The following is a 15,979-nucleotide window of genomic DNA, read 5'->3' on the forward strand; positions in this document are numbered from 1 at the left end:
GGTCACCGGGCAAAGCCTGTGGAACAGTCCCTCAGCAGAAATAGTAGAAGCAGATCAGCTGCTTTTACTGATGCTCTCTCCATAGGAATAAAGAAATGGCTGTACCAGACCCGTCAGCTCTCAATAAGCGCTTTGTGCAAATACATTCCACAGACTTTATAAACGATGATTGCAGAGCGGCTGCATTCCTCTCAAATAGTATGGTCAAAAGGTTGCTGTTTCAGCCAGGCCTGGCATTCCTCCAGAAAACTTTGGCCGTATGCACGGTGAATTGTAGATTGCTGGATCGGTGAACTTGGAAACTGGAGAAAAGGAGATAGGAAAAGCCCAAGGCTTTAAGAATAACATCAGGAATTGAAGAACACTGAAAGTTTAGTATTTCTATGATGAAATTATCAAGGGCAGATATTTATGGGATCAATTCCAAAGCAAAATAAATTATCTGATTGGTTGCAATTACCAGTTTCCTCAGTGAAATTCCTGACTGCATAATCACAGTAGTTAGGTCCTTATGATTGGCTCAGGTCAAATTTGATCTGCATTGTCTAATGCAATCATCTACCAGAAGTGATCCAAGTTTCATATGTGTCTATGGTTTAGTCAAGGTTAACAGTATTTTTAAGGCCTAGTTGGATTTTCTTGCTTAGGAATTATTCAGGCATAGTCCCTGCCTGTTTTAATTTTGCTCTGATAATTTCTTCTTCTGGGTCATCATCTTCTTAGCTAGTAGAGATTGTGACTAGTAGGTAGACTATCTCCCTCAGTACTACTGACTTAACCATCAGAAAGATGTCATTAATATCAATAGGTACCCTGGAGTGAGCTGATACAAGGTCACCTTCAGTAGCTACTACATTTGGGCAGGTTTTCTGAATTGCCTGAATTCTGAGGCCAATCATTTGATGTGCTAGTGACTGCTGCAAATAGAGCAAGGAGTCTTGAGCGTTTTCACCCAGTTTCTTCCACTGGTTACATCAAAATATAATTATTATGTAATGCAGAACCATAGTTGACATTAGTATAGTTTGTCTCTATTTGTGTAGCTACCACTGTATTCAAGATACAGAACTATTCCAAGGACCACAGACACCTCCCTCATACTCCTATTTTTAGTCAGATTTTGGGGGGGGACCTATAATGCTTTTATTATCAGAATGTATCAAACACTGATCTTTTTATAATTCTGCAATGCTGTCTGTTTCCCAGTTTCACAACATTCAAGAAGAATAAGTATGATTTTATTTACAGTTTCCTCAGAATGGAATAAAATCATTAGCTTTCATGGTGCAGATTCAACAAGATGAAACACGTTTACTTCGGCTTAAGATAAATGTGGCAGGTTTTGTGTGTGTGTGTGTGTGTGTGTGTGTGTGTGTGTGTGTGTGTGTGTGTCTGTGCATGCACGAGGGCTGGTCCTATGGCTTGAACTTGGGGCCTACACCCAGAATTTCTTGAGTTCTTTTGCTGAAAGCTAGTGCTCTATCACTTGAGCCTCAGTTCTTTTATTGATAGTTAATTGAAATAAGAATCTTGTGGGTTTTCTTTTCCAGGCTGGCTTCAAACCATGAATCTCAGACATTAGCTTCCTGAGTAATTAGGAAACAGGGGTGAGCCACCAGATAGGATCTCTAACCCTTTTATAGATAGGATCTCTAACCCTTGTCAACCAAGCTTTCCTTCCAACTCTATAACTTCGTCATATTCAGAATATCATATATTGTATGATCTTTTGTGATTATCTGTTTTTTAGTCAATGATGCCTTCAAAATGCACTCAACTTGTTCTATGTTTAAAATATGAATTTCAATTTAATGCTTAGTGGATTCCACGCTACCACTAACCATGTAGTGTTACATATTATTGTTATGGGGTCAAGAGGAGGGGATTCCACATCCCTCCAGGTGGGGATTCCACGTCCCACTAGAGTCCACCACACAGAGACAGTCTCATATAAAAAGGTGAATTTATTGGGGAAGTAGATGGTGAACTGACCGACCAGGGGAAATAAATGGTGAACTGACCCGCCAGGGACACAGTGCAGACTCGGGAGCTGACACTGTGACCCTCACGCAGGGTTTTTAAGGGCAAAACCCATGCGGTGGAACCTGGCCACACAGGTGGCCAATGGGATAGTCACATACACAGAGGGACCACAGCCAGCTCCGGCCACAGGCACGTAGCCAATAGGGTCACAGCCCAGTGTTTGAATTTACCTATCACCTTAGTTGGAGTTGGCGTGCAAATCAGGAAAGTCTCCACACAAAGCAGGCCCACCCCCACCCAAGCAGATATCCCTCCTCTGGGGGGTGGGGAGAAGGTCAAGGTTGCCCCTCCCTAGAAGGGCAAAGGTGGCTGGGCTGTACCAGATATCCCTCCTCATGGGGGGGGGGTGGGGAGGTCAAGGTGGCTGGGCTGTATCATTGTCGACCTTCCACAATGGGGCGGGGGAACTCTTAGGCATTCTGGATGGTGCCAGTCCCTGCTCCCCTTAACACTATGTGAACTACAGCTTGATTAGTCACCTACTAAGATACTTTTTGTTGAAAGTTATATATTTATATCACATATATGCATATACATGTGTGTTTTTATTTTGATATATAGTAATTATACATATTTATGGTGTACTGTATGACATTTTGTCATGGTAAGATTAGGGTAACTAAAGTATCTATAGCCCCAAACATTCACACATTAAAAATGGTGTAGGTTCTATTTTCTTTTGAGCCTATTTTAAGGTCTAGTTAATTTTGTTAGTTCAGGAAGTCTTTTAGTTGTATTGATTTTGTGACTCAGGGCCACAATCTTGTTCATATTGCTTGCTCTGCTGGCCCCTCCCATTTGTACCATTACTCCAGCCTCCTATTTTGCCAGTCCTAGGACTTGAACTTATGGGCACTGTCCTAGCACTCTACCACTTGAGCCAAAGAGCTACTTCTGGCCTTTTCTGTATGTATGGTATTAAGGAATCAAACCCAGGGCTTCGTGCATCCTGACAAGCACTCTACCACTAGGCCACAGCCACGGCTCCTCTTCTCTTCTCTTTTCTTTTCTTTCTTTCTTTCTTTCTTTCTTTCTTTCTTTCTTTCTTTCTTTCTTTCTTTCTTTCTTTCTTAAAGCAGAACAGGTTTATGGGCAATAAACAAAACAGTAAATTAATTGTTCAAGAAGGGATCCTAGTGCCAAGTGTCCCTTGGACGGTTGTTTTGGAGGTGGCGTCTTATGGACTTTTATACCTAGGATGACCTTGAACCTTGATCTTCTGAATCTTAGCCTCCTGAGTAACTACGATTACAGTTATGAGCCACTGATACCTGGCCTTGCTTTAATGAGAATAAAAGGAAAGTGAATAATAATGACCAAATATTTAAAAAAATAAATCAATGGAAGTTATTTTATTCATTTATTGAAGAAGTCAGTACTGGAGGGTTGACTGTAGATCTCATACTCCTATACTTTTGCTTGGCTTTCTTGCTCATCACTGACACTGTACCACTCGAACCCAACTCCAGTCCAGCATTCCACTGGTTAGTTAGAGGTGGATCTTGATGACTTTCATATCCAGGCTGGCTTTGAACTGTCCCGTCCAGCGGGATGTCAACTAGGGCCAAGAACCTAGAGGGAGGAATGAGAGGGAGAGGAGACATGAAGAAGGCAGCAAGACAAGTGTTCTGATCAAGCTGCAAATTTTATTTTTTACACAGGGGTTCATATGCCTCTTCAGGAGAGGCAGGAGGGGGCTGGGGTATAGGGACTGCTGGGGGAGGGGGTCCGGTAGTAGGATGTTTGCTCTGGGTAGAGGCCAGGTGGTAGGATGTTTGCATATCAATGCAAGCAGGCATGTGTTGCTTAGCGACCTAATTACAAGATGCAGGCACATTCTTACACTAAGAATTCAGGGATGGGAGAATGTCCCTGGCATTGAACCACAATCCTCCGGGTCTCAGCTTCTGGAAAACTTGGATTAAAGGCACGAGCCATCAAAGCTCAGCCTCATCCTGTTTCTTTCTCACTAATTAATAAATTTTTTCCACATGTCTATTTATCAAATAGATCGTTATTGAGGATTATGACACAAATACTGTTCTAAATTTCAAAATATAACATAATAAGGAACAAAATAGCCCTGTTATCAAGAAATCTCAGATTAAATTGAGACTGTGCTTGTCAATACACACAATCTCTAAGCTATTCCCTGGATAAATAAAACCTTATGTCATTACTTAATGACATAAGTTCAGTAATACATGTAAAAGGTTACACGGTGGTTCCCTAGATGTGTAAGTACAGAACACCTTCCAGTAATTATTAGTCCCATCTAACTCCAGTTCCTCTACTTGCCCAGTTCTTCCCTCAGGTCAGCCAAATACTCCTAAAAATGACATTAACCCAGACTACCAATAGTATTCCACATTTGGTGTCCCCTGTGATTTGAAAGACACAGGCACTTACTAGAAATGAAACTAAAGTGTTCGCTACCATACACAGAGTCACACGTCTAATGCCCTACCAAGATACACAACCAGCAGAGAGGTGAAGAATGTTATCTTACTGGGGCCATACAGTAACTTGAGTGTCTCAAGACAATCTAGAAAGAGGCATTGTGTACTTTAAAATGCCCTCAGGCAGTGTTCTAGGCCATTTGAAATGCCAACTGTCTTGGATTTGCTTTGAAATCCAGCAAGTTTTCAGTTACCCATACACATGGAAGATGGAATTTGCCCAGTGTCTACAAAACTATTTAAGTATAAAGAGCTGTCTATGTGAAATATCCAAGAGTTAGCTGGCATAGAAATGAATCTGGAAACAAAAAATGGGACTTTTATTCTAAGTTAAAAAAAAAAAGATCCTAGAATTGCTGGTTTCATTTGGGATCTTTATTCCAGCTCCTTATTTTTTTTTTAAATGTTCTTTAGTAGGACTCTGAAACAAATATGCCTTTATTTCTACCAAATGAGTAACTTGAGCTTTAGTCAACTGGCTACTAATAACAGGTGTGATGTAAAGAACACACGGGAGGGCTATTCTCTACTGCCCACGTCAATGGGGTGGTTGTGTGAGTTCTGTGAATGTTCCAGGAAAAGAAACAAGCAAGGAGAAAGGATCGTTTGTTGCAGAAATCTCTGACCAAATTGGAAACAGATTCGATCTTGTGTTTACATGAGGAATCATTCTGTCCAATGCAGTTGCCTTAACCCTGCAAAAAGCATAGAGACCAAGCACTCAGGACACCATTGTATGAAAGGGAACAACAGGTAGTAAAGGCATCATACCTCATGTCAGGCTCTCTGAAGTGAGCATATACATAAATGTTCATCTGTTGACTTATGAGCAGTGAATAACACAATGTCTGTTTCTATATTTTGTAAACTGTCTGTGAGTTTTGATATTTAGAATGGGTTGCTATATCAAAACTCTGAATTTTAAGTTGATTAAAACTAAGTGCAGTGGGGTACCAGTGGCTCACACCTGTATTATTAGCTTCTCGGGAGGCTGAGATCTGAGGATCACAGTTCAAAGGTAAGAAAGACTCTGAGACTTTTATCTCCAAGTGCCAGCCTTGAGTGAAAAAGCTAGGAACAGCATTCAGGTCCTAAGTTGAAGCTCTACTACTGGCACACATGAAAGCAAAGAAGAAGAAATGTAGAAAGAAAAGAAAGGAGGGCCGGGAGTTTGGCCTAGTGGTTAAAGTGCCTGCCTAGCATGCACGAAGATCCGGGTTCGATTCCTTGGTACCACATACATAGAAAAAAGCCAGAAGTGGTGCTGTGGCTCAAATGGTAGAGCTCTAGCCTTGAGAAAGTCCAAGGACAGTGCTCAAGCCCTGAGCTCAAGCCCAGGACTGGCAAAAAAAAAAAAAGAAAAGAAAAGAAAAGAAAGCAAGAAAGAAAGAGTCTGCAAATTGCTTTGGACACTTTAAGAACTTTCTATAAGTGCTAAGTTTATTTGATAACTAAAGTCCATTATCTTCCAATGGTTTGATTATGAGAATCCACCAAACTCCATACCGTTGGTTCATGGCTCATCTAACCAATTAACAGGTATATTGTATAACATAATTTAATTCTGAAGAAGTTTCAGTGAGATGATAATGTACTAAGTATAGACATTCTATTTTTTCAGATTAATTACACATTGAAATATCTTTCTAAAATCCAGAACTAATCTCTACTTTTCTAAGCCTGTCACTGTTAAACATTTCTCTCCTATTTCCACCACAGAATTGTGAAAGGGAACAGATAGTTTTCCTTCTGCAGTCTAAGTTTCTAGTAATATGATAATAATCATTGTTTTCCTGACTATCTGGTATCCTTCAACTAGGACAAAATGGCATGTTTTCATCAACTGGAGTTTGCATGTAAAAAATAGATAGAAATAACTCAAAGAAGAAAACAAAATGTATGGAGATACAGCATGATTTGTGACTTGAATATTTCACACATCTCCTCCCAACAAATCTGTATTCATCAGAGAGGGTGCTAGAATTACTGAGATTTCTGAGATTTCTAGTTGATATCTCTCTCTCTCTCTCTCTCTCTCTCTCTCTCTCTCTCTCTCTCTCTCTCTCTCTCTCTCTCGCATCTGTAATCCTAGCTACTAAGGAGGCTGGGATCTGAGGATCTTGGTTTAAAGCTGTGCTGGTCAGGAAAGTCCACGAGACTTTTATCTCTAGCACACTACCAAAAAAAGCTAGAAGTAGAGCTGTCCCTCAAATGGTAGAGCAAACTTTCTTTTGCCTTGAGCAAAAGAAGTTTAGTGATAATGCCCAGGTTCTAACTTCAAGCCTCAGTCCAGCATAAAAAGAACAACTAAAAAGGGTGCCTACAAGGGGAATGCTGGTGGTTCACCTGCAATCTTAGCTACTTAGAGGCTGAGATCTAAGTGACACGCAACAGCAACCAGGCCCAATGTTCAAACCTCAATACTAGCACAAAAAAAGAAGAAAGGAAGGAAAGGGAGGAGAGGGGTGGAGACGGAAGGGAAGGGGAGGGGAGAGGAGAATAAGTGTTGAACACATTTTTGTTTAAAGTTGAACTAAAACAAATGAGGAAATTATAACTGGGCCTAATAGTGTGATTTGCCAACCCTAACAGTGTAAAAACTAGTAACACTGTAAACAACTTCTGGAAAATGGGAAGGAAGAAGCCAGGAGATCCTGCACCCAATGACTTCATTTTTTTGAAATATTTTTTATTGTAATTAATAAAAGGGTTACACGGTATTTGCCAGATAGAAAGTGCATTAATTCACATACATTGATACCCTTTCACATGTCTTGGTACCCATTACCCCATTACCCTCCTCTCCAATGACTTCATTTATGCATTATCTATTAGCCCATTTAATGTTGTAGTAATGTTGCTTTTCTAGATCATTCTATTGGGCTTCGGAGCAGCTTGTTCAGCAGCGATGAACAACATTACTCTGTCCTCCCCTCCTTCTAGGTGGGCAATGAGCCAGGAAAACTTTGCTGGTGTCAGTTTGAGTGCCTGGCAGCCAGGTGCCTGGAACATTTTACTTTGTCTTGGTTTTGGATGGGAAAAGGGATGAATAACAATATGAGCACAGGTCCAGGTGGACAAGGCTGTGTGCCAGGAGCTCCTAGGAGCAGTGCACAGCTTACAGAGGTCAGACACACAGCTGGCTTTACCTTGCCCTGCCTCCTCAATGCAGGAAGAAATGCTGTCACCAAAGATTGCTCTCTGTCTTCATTGTCCAGTGTGGCAGTGAACAGTTGTCCAAGAAGCCCATTTTATTTTCTGTTTGTATATACCATCTCAACAATGGGACCATTTCAGGAAAAGGAGAATTTTTAAAAAAAAATTATGTCCAGTCTCATATATTTATTTCTTAAACAAATATAGGCTGCCCACATTGAACAATGAAGAGGTAAACAAATTGAACAATCTAATTTCATACAATGAAATTGTGGAAGCAATCAGGGAAATGCCAACCAAAAAGAGCCCAAGTCCAGATTGTTTCACTGAGGAATTCTACAAGATGTTTAAAGAAGAAGTAACATCTACACTCTTGAAACTCTTCCAAGAAATAGAAGCAGAAGGAGAAATACCTAACTCATTTTATGAAGCTAATATTACTCTCATCCCCAAACCAGGGAAAGACCCAACAAAAAAAGAAAACTACAGACCTATCTCTCTAATGAACACAGACGCAAAACTCCTCAATAAAATATTAGCCAACAGAATCCAGAAACAAATTTAAAAAATCATACACTATGATCAAGTGGGCTTCATCCCACAAATGCAAGGCTGGTTTAACATTCGCAAATCAATCAATGTAATACATCATATCAATAGAGCTAAAGATAAGAATCATATGATAATTTCTCTGGACGCCGAGAAGGCATTTGACAAAATACAACATCCATTCATGTTGAATGCACTAGAAAAAACAGGAATAAGAGGTACATACTTAAAATAATTAAAGCCATATATGAAAAACCTACAGCCAGTATTATACTAAATGGTGAAAGACTGGAACGATTTACCTTAAAATCAGAAACTAGACAGGGATGCCCACTCTCTCCACTTCTCTTCAATATAGTGCTAGAAACCTTAGCCAGAGCAATAAGGCAAGAAAAGGACAGCAAAAGGGATCCACATAGGGAAAGAAGAAATTAAACTATTCCTAGTTGTAGATGACATGATCCTCTACTTGAGTGACCCAATAAGCAACACTCCCAAACTCCTAGAATTAATAAACCACTTTAGCAAAGTGGCAGGATACAAAATTAACCTTCAGAAGTCAGTAGCCTTCTTGTACACCAACAATACACAAACAGAAGGCCAAATCAAGAAAACGATCCCATTCACAATAGCCCCCAAAAGTAATTAAACAGGACACCAGGAAATGGAAAGACATCCCATGCTCATGGCTAGGGAGAACCAACATAGTGAAAATGGTTATACTGCCAAACTTGTTATACAAATTCAATGTAATCCCCATCAAAATCCCAAAGACCTTCTTTACTGAACTAGAAGATACAATCCAAAGGTTCATATGGAACAAGAAAAGACCTAGAATAGCCAAAACAATTCTAGGCAAAAAGAGCAATGCTGGTGGTATTACAATACCAGACTTCAAACTCTACTATAGAGCCATAATAACAAAAACAGCATGATATTGGCACAAAAACAGAAGATCAATGGAACAGAATAGAAGATCCAGAAATAGAACCACATACCTATAGTCAACTTGTATTTGACAAAGGAGCCAAGATATACCATGGAACAAACACAGCCTATTCAATTATTGGTGCTGGCAAAACTGGGCAGCCACAGGCAGAAAACTAAAAATTGACCCTAGCCTTTCACCTTGCACAAGTATTTACTCAAAGTGGATCAAAGACCTCAACGTCAGACCAGAAACCATGAAACTGCTACATGATAGAGTAGGAGAGACACTGGAACTCATAGGCACAGGTAAAAGATTCCTGAACAGAATCCCAGGGTCACAACAGATTGGAGAGAGACTCGATAAATGGGACTACCTAAAAATAAAAAGTTTCTGTACAGATAAAAGCATACTCGCAAAAGTAGAGAGACAGCCAACCAACTGGGAAAAGATATTCACCAACAATACATCTGACAAATGCTTAATATCCAGTATCTACAGGGAACTCAAGAAACTAATCCCCCCCAAACCCAATAAGCCATTTACTAAATGGGCAAGGGAACTAAAGAGAAACCTATCAGAAGAAGAGATTAAAATGACAGAAAAGCATATGAGAAAATGTTCATCATCTATGGTCATAAAGGAAATGCAAATAAAAACAACCCTAAGAAATACAAATAAAACAACCCTAAGATGCCATTTTACCCCAACAAGATTGGCCAAGATTTTGAATTCAGACAATGACAGTTGCTGGCGGGATTGTGGAGAAAAAGGAACCCTACTGCACCGCTGGTGGGATTGTAAACTAGTTCAGCCACTCTGGAAAGCAGTGTGGAGGTTTCTTAAAGAACTGAAAATAGACCTTCCCTATGATCCCGCCATACCACTTCTGGGCATCTATCCTGAACACCATAACCCAAGATATGATAAGGACACCTGCTCAGCTATGTTCATCTCTGCACTATTCACAATAGCCAGGCGATGGAAACAGTCCAGATGCCCTACTGCAGATGAATGGATACAGAAAATGTGGTACATATACACAATGGAATTCTACATAGCCAACAGATAAGATAAAATAATGGCATTCGCAGGGAAGTGGATGAATCTAGAGCGAATCATGCTGAGTGAGACAAGTCAAGACCTAAGGAACAAAAGGCACATGGTATCCTTAATATGCGGCTATTAGATCCAAACAGTACAAGAGCAAGGACTCAATATTTGCATATACTATACTATGGACATGGTAATGGAAACATAAACACAACTACATAGACATAAAAACTTATGAATCTATAGACACAATGTTTTATTATATTGATTAATATGTATCTATGATATATAAACCCTTAGCCTAATTTTGATTATGTTCTAAAACTTAAGAGCCTTTGTTTGTATATAGATTCCCTTCTTGAACACTTGTTTGTTAAACATGTTATTTGAAATATGATGTAAAAAAATCAATGTTAATACATTCTTTAATAAAAAAAATTGATGTCCAGTCTCACATTTGCCAACGTAAAGTTTGCCTCCTTCCTTCTGCTTCATGTTTCCCCTTCATCCTTTTTTTTTTTTTGCCAGTCCTGGGCATGAGCTCAGGGCCTGAGCACTCTCCCTGGATTTTCTCAAGGCTAGGCCTCTACCACTTGATCCACAGCACCACTTCTGCCTTTTTCTATGTATGTGGTACTGAGGAATCGAACCTGGGTCTTCCTGCATGCTAGGCAAACACTCTACCACTAGGCCAAACTCCCAGCAACCCTTCATCCTTTTCTTTAGTTATAAATATGCTCTTCAAGAACCACTGGAGTCTCAACCATAAATTCACAAAGAATTGCCTCAGCAAGGCAAAACTGACTTCTGCAGCCAAAAATCTGACGAGCAAGCGCACAAAGGTAGCCAGGTTGTGCTGCTCTGCCCCTTTGCTCAGGTTGGTTGAGCTTAGCTTCACAGTCTGCTCCTGACTGGCTAGTTTGAATAGGATAAGATGTATTTACATGAGGTGACTTTCAAGTAAGTAACAGTACACAAGTAATCTCAAAATATACCTGCACCTTCTACTATTTCCTGGACAGTCTTAATTCCATCTTGAAAATTAAAAAACAGTTTAAGACAAAACATTACATTTCAAGAATCCCCTGCCCCCCCCCTTTTTTTAATCCCAAAGCAGTTCCTCTTTTTCTTAACAGGAGCCAAACCACCAAGTCAGAGAAGGAACTTTTAAGCAGCACACTTGGATAGAAAAGACTGTTTTTTCACACCATCCGCTCCTCTCTTTCTCGTGCTTGCCTCTCCCCTATTTTCCTCTCCTCTTACTCGTCCCCTCATCCTGGCATTGCAAATAGAGTCTAGCAAACCCCTGTCCAGCCTGTCATTGAGCCATGCTCCTCTAGATCTCAGCCTGCTGAACAGCTTGGATTACAAGTGTGAATCATGGCAGCCAGCTAGCCTTCTAGATTTCTAATCTCTTAGTCTGAGTCCTCTCCAGATTTTTGGTGGTGGTGGTGGTCTCTGTTTTTTTTTTCTTTTTCCCACTCCTTTCCCCCCATGCAAGTTTCACGGAAGTGATATGTGAGGTGCCTATCATTTGTTTGGGAGTGTCAGGATCTTCTCACTGCGTTTTCAGCATGGACTTTCCTGCCCAAGCTGGCACTGGATCAACATTCTCCAGATTTCAGCTTCTGAATAACTAGGATTACAGGCCAGACACATTGTCGGTGCCTGGCTCTAGGTGATCTCTTGATCTAACAAGAAATGTGGTGGGGCTGGGAATTTAGCTGAAGTGATTGAGGGCATTTCCTGACATGCCTAAGGCCCTGCATTCAATTCCTACTACCAAAAAGAGAAAAAAGAAAGAAAATGAAGATGTGAACCACCAGAAGTGATGAGGCCACAGGTTACTGCCCGCGTCACACTGGTTCACAACACGCTCTTCTTTTTGTAAGCAGAAATGCATTCAAAAATACTGCTGGTATCTGGTGAATATAATGTAACCCTTCTATTAAGTACAATTAAAAAATACGAAAAAAAATACTGCTGGGGCCAGGAGCAGTGGCTCATGCCTATAATCCTAGCTACTCAAGAGGCTGAGATCTGAGGATTGAGGTTCAAAGCCAGCCCAGGCACTAAAGTCTGCGAGACTCTTATCTCCAATTAACCACCAGAAAACTGGAAATGGCACTGTGGCTCCAGGGGTAGGGTGGTAACCTTTTGCTGAAGAGCTTAAGGACAATGCCCAGGCCCAGAGTTCAAGTCCCAAGACGGACCAATAAACAAACAAACAAACAAGCAAATAAATAAATAAATACTGACCACTGTGGCTCACACAATCACAGATCCAATAAAAGCAAAGCCCTACCTAAAAAACAAGACAAAAAGGGCTGGGGATATGATTCAAGTGGTATAAGCACTTGCCTAGAAAACATAAGACTCTGAATTTAAAACCCAATACTACGGAAAATAAAAGAAGTATCGTATAGCAAATACATAAGCCAGTATCATGGTGAGTTGTAATCATTGCTATACACCATGCAGTGTGTTCAAATGATGTACAGTAGATTGGTTAACAGTACCACCACCATAACTAGGTGGGAAGTGTCACCCTTTACCATTTGACAGCCTTAGCATCGCAGTGATCTTACAGGATTGCTTTTGGGTAGTATGTCCACCATGACTGGCCAAAATGTCATCATGGTTTCTGTGACTGGATATGTTTTGTTTCTTCTGCGTTGAAACTCAACAAATCCCATGTCCCTTCTTCATTTTTAAAAATTTTGTTTTTGGTGGCATTGGGGTTTGAACTCAGGGCCTTGCAATTGCTAGACTGTGACTGTAGGACTTGAATGACAGCTTCAACCAAGTGCTTTCCTTATCTTTGATGTTTTGTAATTTCTCTCATACTTTTTTTCTACTGAGGATGGGATGTACCCTTGCTTGCACAGATAAAACGTGCCTCATGTCTGACAAGTGTTCATGCTTGTTCTACATCATTTTTTATTCTTGTTTCCTTTTGGTGATTTTTGTTTGTTTGTTTGGTTTGGTTTTTTGCCTAGATCCTGTGCTTTCTGTATATTTTCCTGTGTAGGACCAGAAAAAAAAAAAAGATAGACAGAGCAAGCTCATTTGAAAGCAAAAAGATACCTGGGAAAGGAAAGTAGCAAGATTCTCCTAAAAGAGGGGTCTCAAGGAGGAGGCCAAAAAAGTGCTCTCAAAAGAAGGCATTAAATTAAAGAATTTTAGTTGTTTATTTGAAATAGGAAAAGGGATGGGGGGAAAACAAGATGACTGGGAGGGGGTGGGAGGAGGGAAATGGGGAAAAAACATGAGAACATGAGAAGGGGTATCAATGTGTGAAAAGTAAGGCACCTACTATCTGGTGAATGTAACTGTAACCCCTCTACACATTACCTTGACAATAATTTGTTTAAAAAGAAGGTATTGTAGTACAAGGCTCCTTCCATATGATCTCCTCAGCTTTGTGTTTGATGGCCTGCGTAGGTACCACTCACACTTTTTACATCGGTTGAGTGGGAACCCAGAGTATTATGGGAAGAATCATTTGAGTGGCAACCCAAGGCATTATGGGAACAAGAGGTACCATGATGGACCTGTGCTTCCTTTCATTGGGCTTCTAGTATAGCCATTCTCTCTCAGTTTGCCTGATGTGACATTTAATGTCAGAGGACAGGCATCCAAGAGCTTTTACATTGTCAGACACTGCCATTTTCTCCTGTATTTGCACTGTGAACACTCACTGAATACCTGCTATCACCAAGCTTGGTGTGTGTAACCTGCATTCTACCTTACACTCATAAAAACACCATGAGGTGACATTCCATTACTATTCTGTTTTAAAAATTGGGAAAGTAAAAAGCACTGGTAGCCTATGCTTGGAATCCTAAATATTCAGGAAGCTAAGATCTAAGGACTGAGTTTTTTGTAAGATGAAATCATCTTGTACAGGAAAGTCTTGAGATTCAGTCACCAATTAGCCACCAAAATGCTAGACTGGAGACATGCTTTAGGTGACAGAGTATGAGTTACAAGTAAAAACAATAAGTGAGAGCTTGAGGCCCTGAGTTCAAGCCTTTACACACACACACACACACACACACACACACACACACACACACACACACACACACAAGGTCCTAGTGGCTCACATCTGTAATCCTAGCTACACAGGAGATTGATATCTGGGGATTGTGGTTTGAACCTAACCTGGACAGAAAAGTCTATAAGACATCTATGTCCAACTAACCATCAAAAAGCCAGAAGTGAAGCTATGGTCCAAGTGGTAGAGCACCAGCCTTGAGCAAAGAAACTAAGGGACAGCACTCATGTGCTGAGTTCAAGCTCCAGTACCAGCATATCCACACAACAAAAATAGAGATAGTCACCTACTCAAAGATACACAGTTCATAAGTGATAATGCTGGAATTGAAACTCGATTCCTGTTACAAAATATTCTGAGATTTTATCTCCTGAAATCCACGGTCTCTCATGGGTGTTGTTGCACCACATTTGACTTTTTTTGGGGGGCCAATGCTTTCATTCAGGTCCTGGGAATTGTCCTTGAGCTTTCTCAAGGCTAGCACTCTACCACTTGAGCCACAGCACCACTCCCAGCTTTTTCTCTATACGTGGTACTAAGGAATCAAATCTAGGGTTTTGTGTGTTCTGAGGCAAGCATTCTGCCCCTAGGCCAAAGTCCTGGCCCATCACATTTGATTTCTATCCCTTGGGCCTTTGAACAATAAGAAAGTGATACAGCTCACTTCTAATTGATTAAACCACTCAACTATTTGACCCTTTACTGAACACCTATCAAGCATCAAATAGCATGCAATATTAGTGTTCAAAATAAAAACAACAAACAAACATAAAATGGGGTGATCCCAGACCTGTGAGGGAAAGGCAGTGTTGAGAAGTGTCATAAGAAAGAAAGACTGGGAGAGAAGGAGCCAGAAAACAAAAGCACTGACTTCAGTCCTAGTTTTTCTTTTCTTTTCTTTTTTCTTTTGCCAGGTCTGGGGCTTGAACTCAAGGCCTGCTTACTATCCTTGGGCTTTCTCAAGGCTAACACTCTACCACTTGAGCCATAGCACCACTTCCAGCCTTTTCTGTGTATGTGGTACCAAGGAACTGAACCCAGAGTTTTGTGCATGCTAGGTAAGCACTCCACCACTAGGCCACGCTCCCAGCCCCAGTCCTAGTTTCTGATGGCAGTTTAGAAACAATTTGGGGGGGAGGGTTGGTACGTTTAGAAAGAGTCTAAAAAGAGGGTAACCCCTAAGGGAGCAGCCATTTGACCCTAAAAAATAAAAGATGAGTTAAACCATTTTTAAAGGACTAAGAAATTTATTAACAGATTTAATAAAATTGAGTGATTCAGGGCTGGGAATGTGGTTTATTGGTAAAGTGCTTGCCTGGCACACATAAAGCTCTAGATTTGATTTCTCAGCATCATATAAGCAGAAAAACCCGGATGTGGCACTACGGCTCAAGTGGTAGAGTGCAAACCTTGAGCAAAGGAATCTCAGGGACAGTGTCCAGGCCCTGATTTTAAGCCCTAGGACTGGAAAAAAAATAAAAAAGTAATAAAATCTAAAATTAAGTTTATTATTTCTGATAAAAATGGAAGTCATAGGGAACCATAGAAACAGCAGATCAAAAAATGATTGCAACAATGACACAACACTAGGTTGGATACCAACATTGCAACTTGGGGGGGGGGACGGATATAGGGAAGAGTAAGGGGGAAAAATGAAGATACCATTGTATAAAAACATGTAATCATTACTTACTTGAGGCACTGTAACCCCTCTGTACATCCTCTTTTCAA

Source organism: Megascapheus bottae, chromosome 3, assembly GCF_031878675.1.
Source record: "Megascapheus bottae isolate mThoBot1 chromosome 3, mThoBot2.hap1, whole genome shotgun sequence".
Taxonomy (NCBI): domain Eukaryota; kingdom Metazoa; phylum Chordata; class Mammalia; order Rodentia; family Geomyidae; genus Megascapheus; species Megascapheus bottae.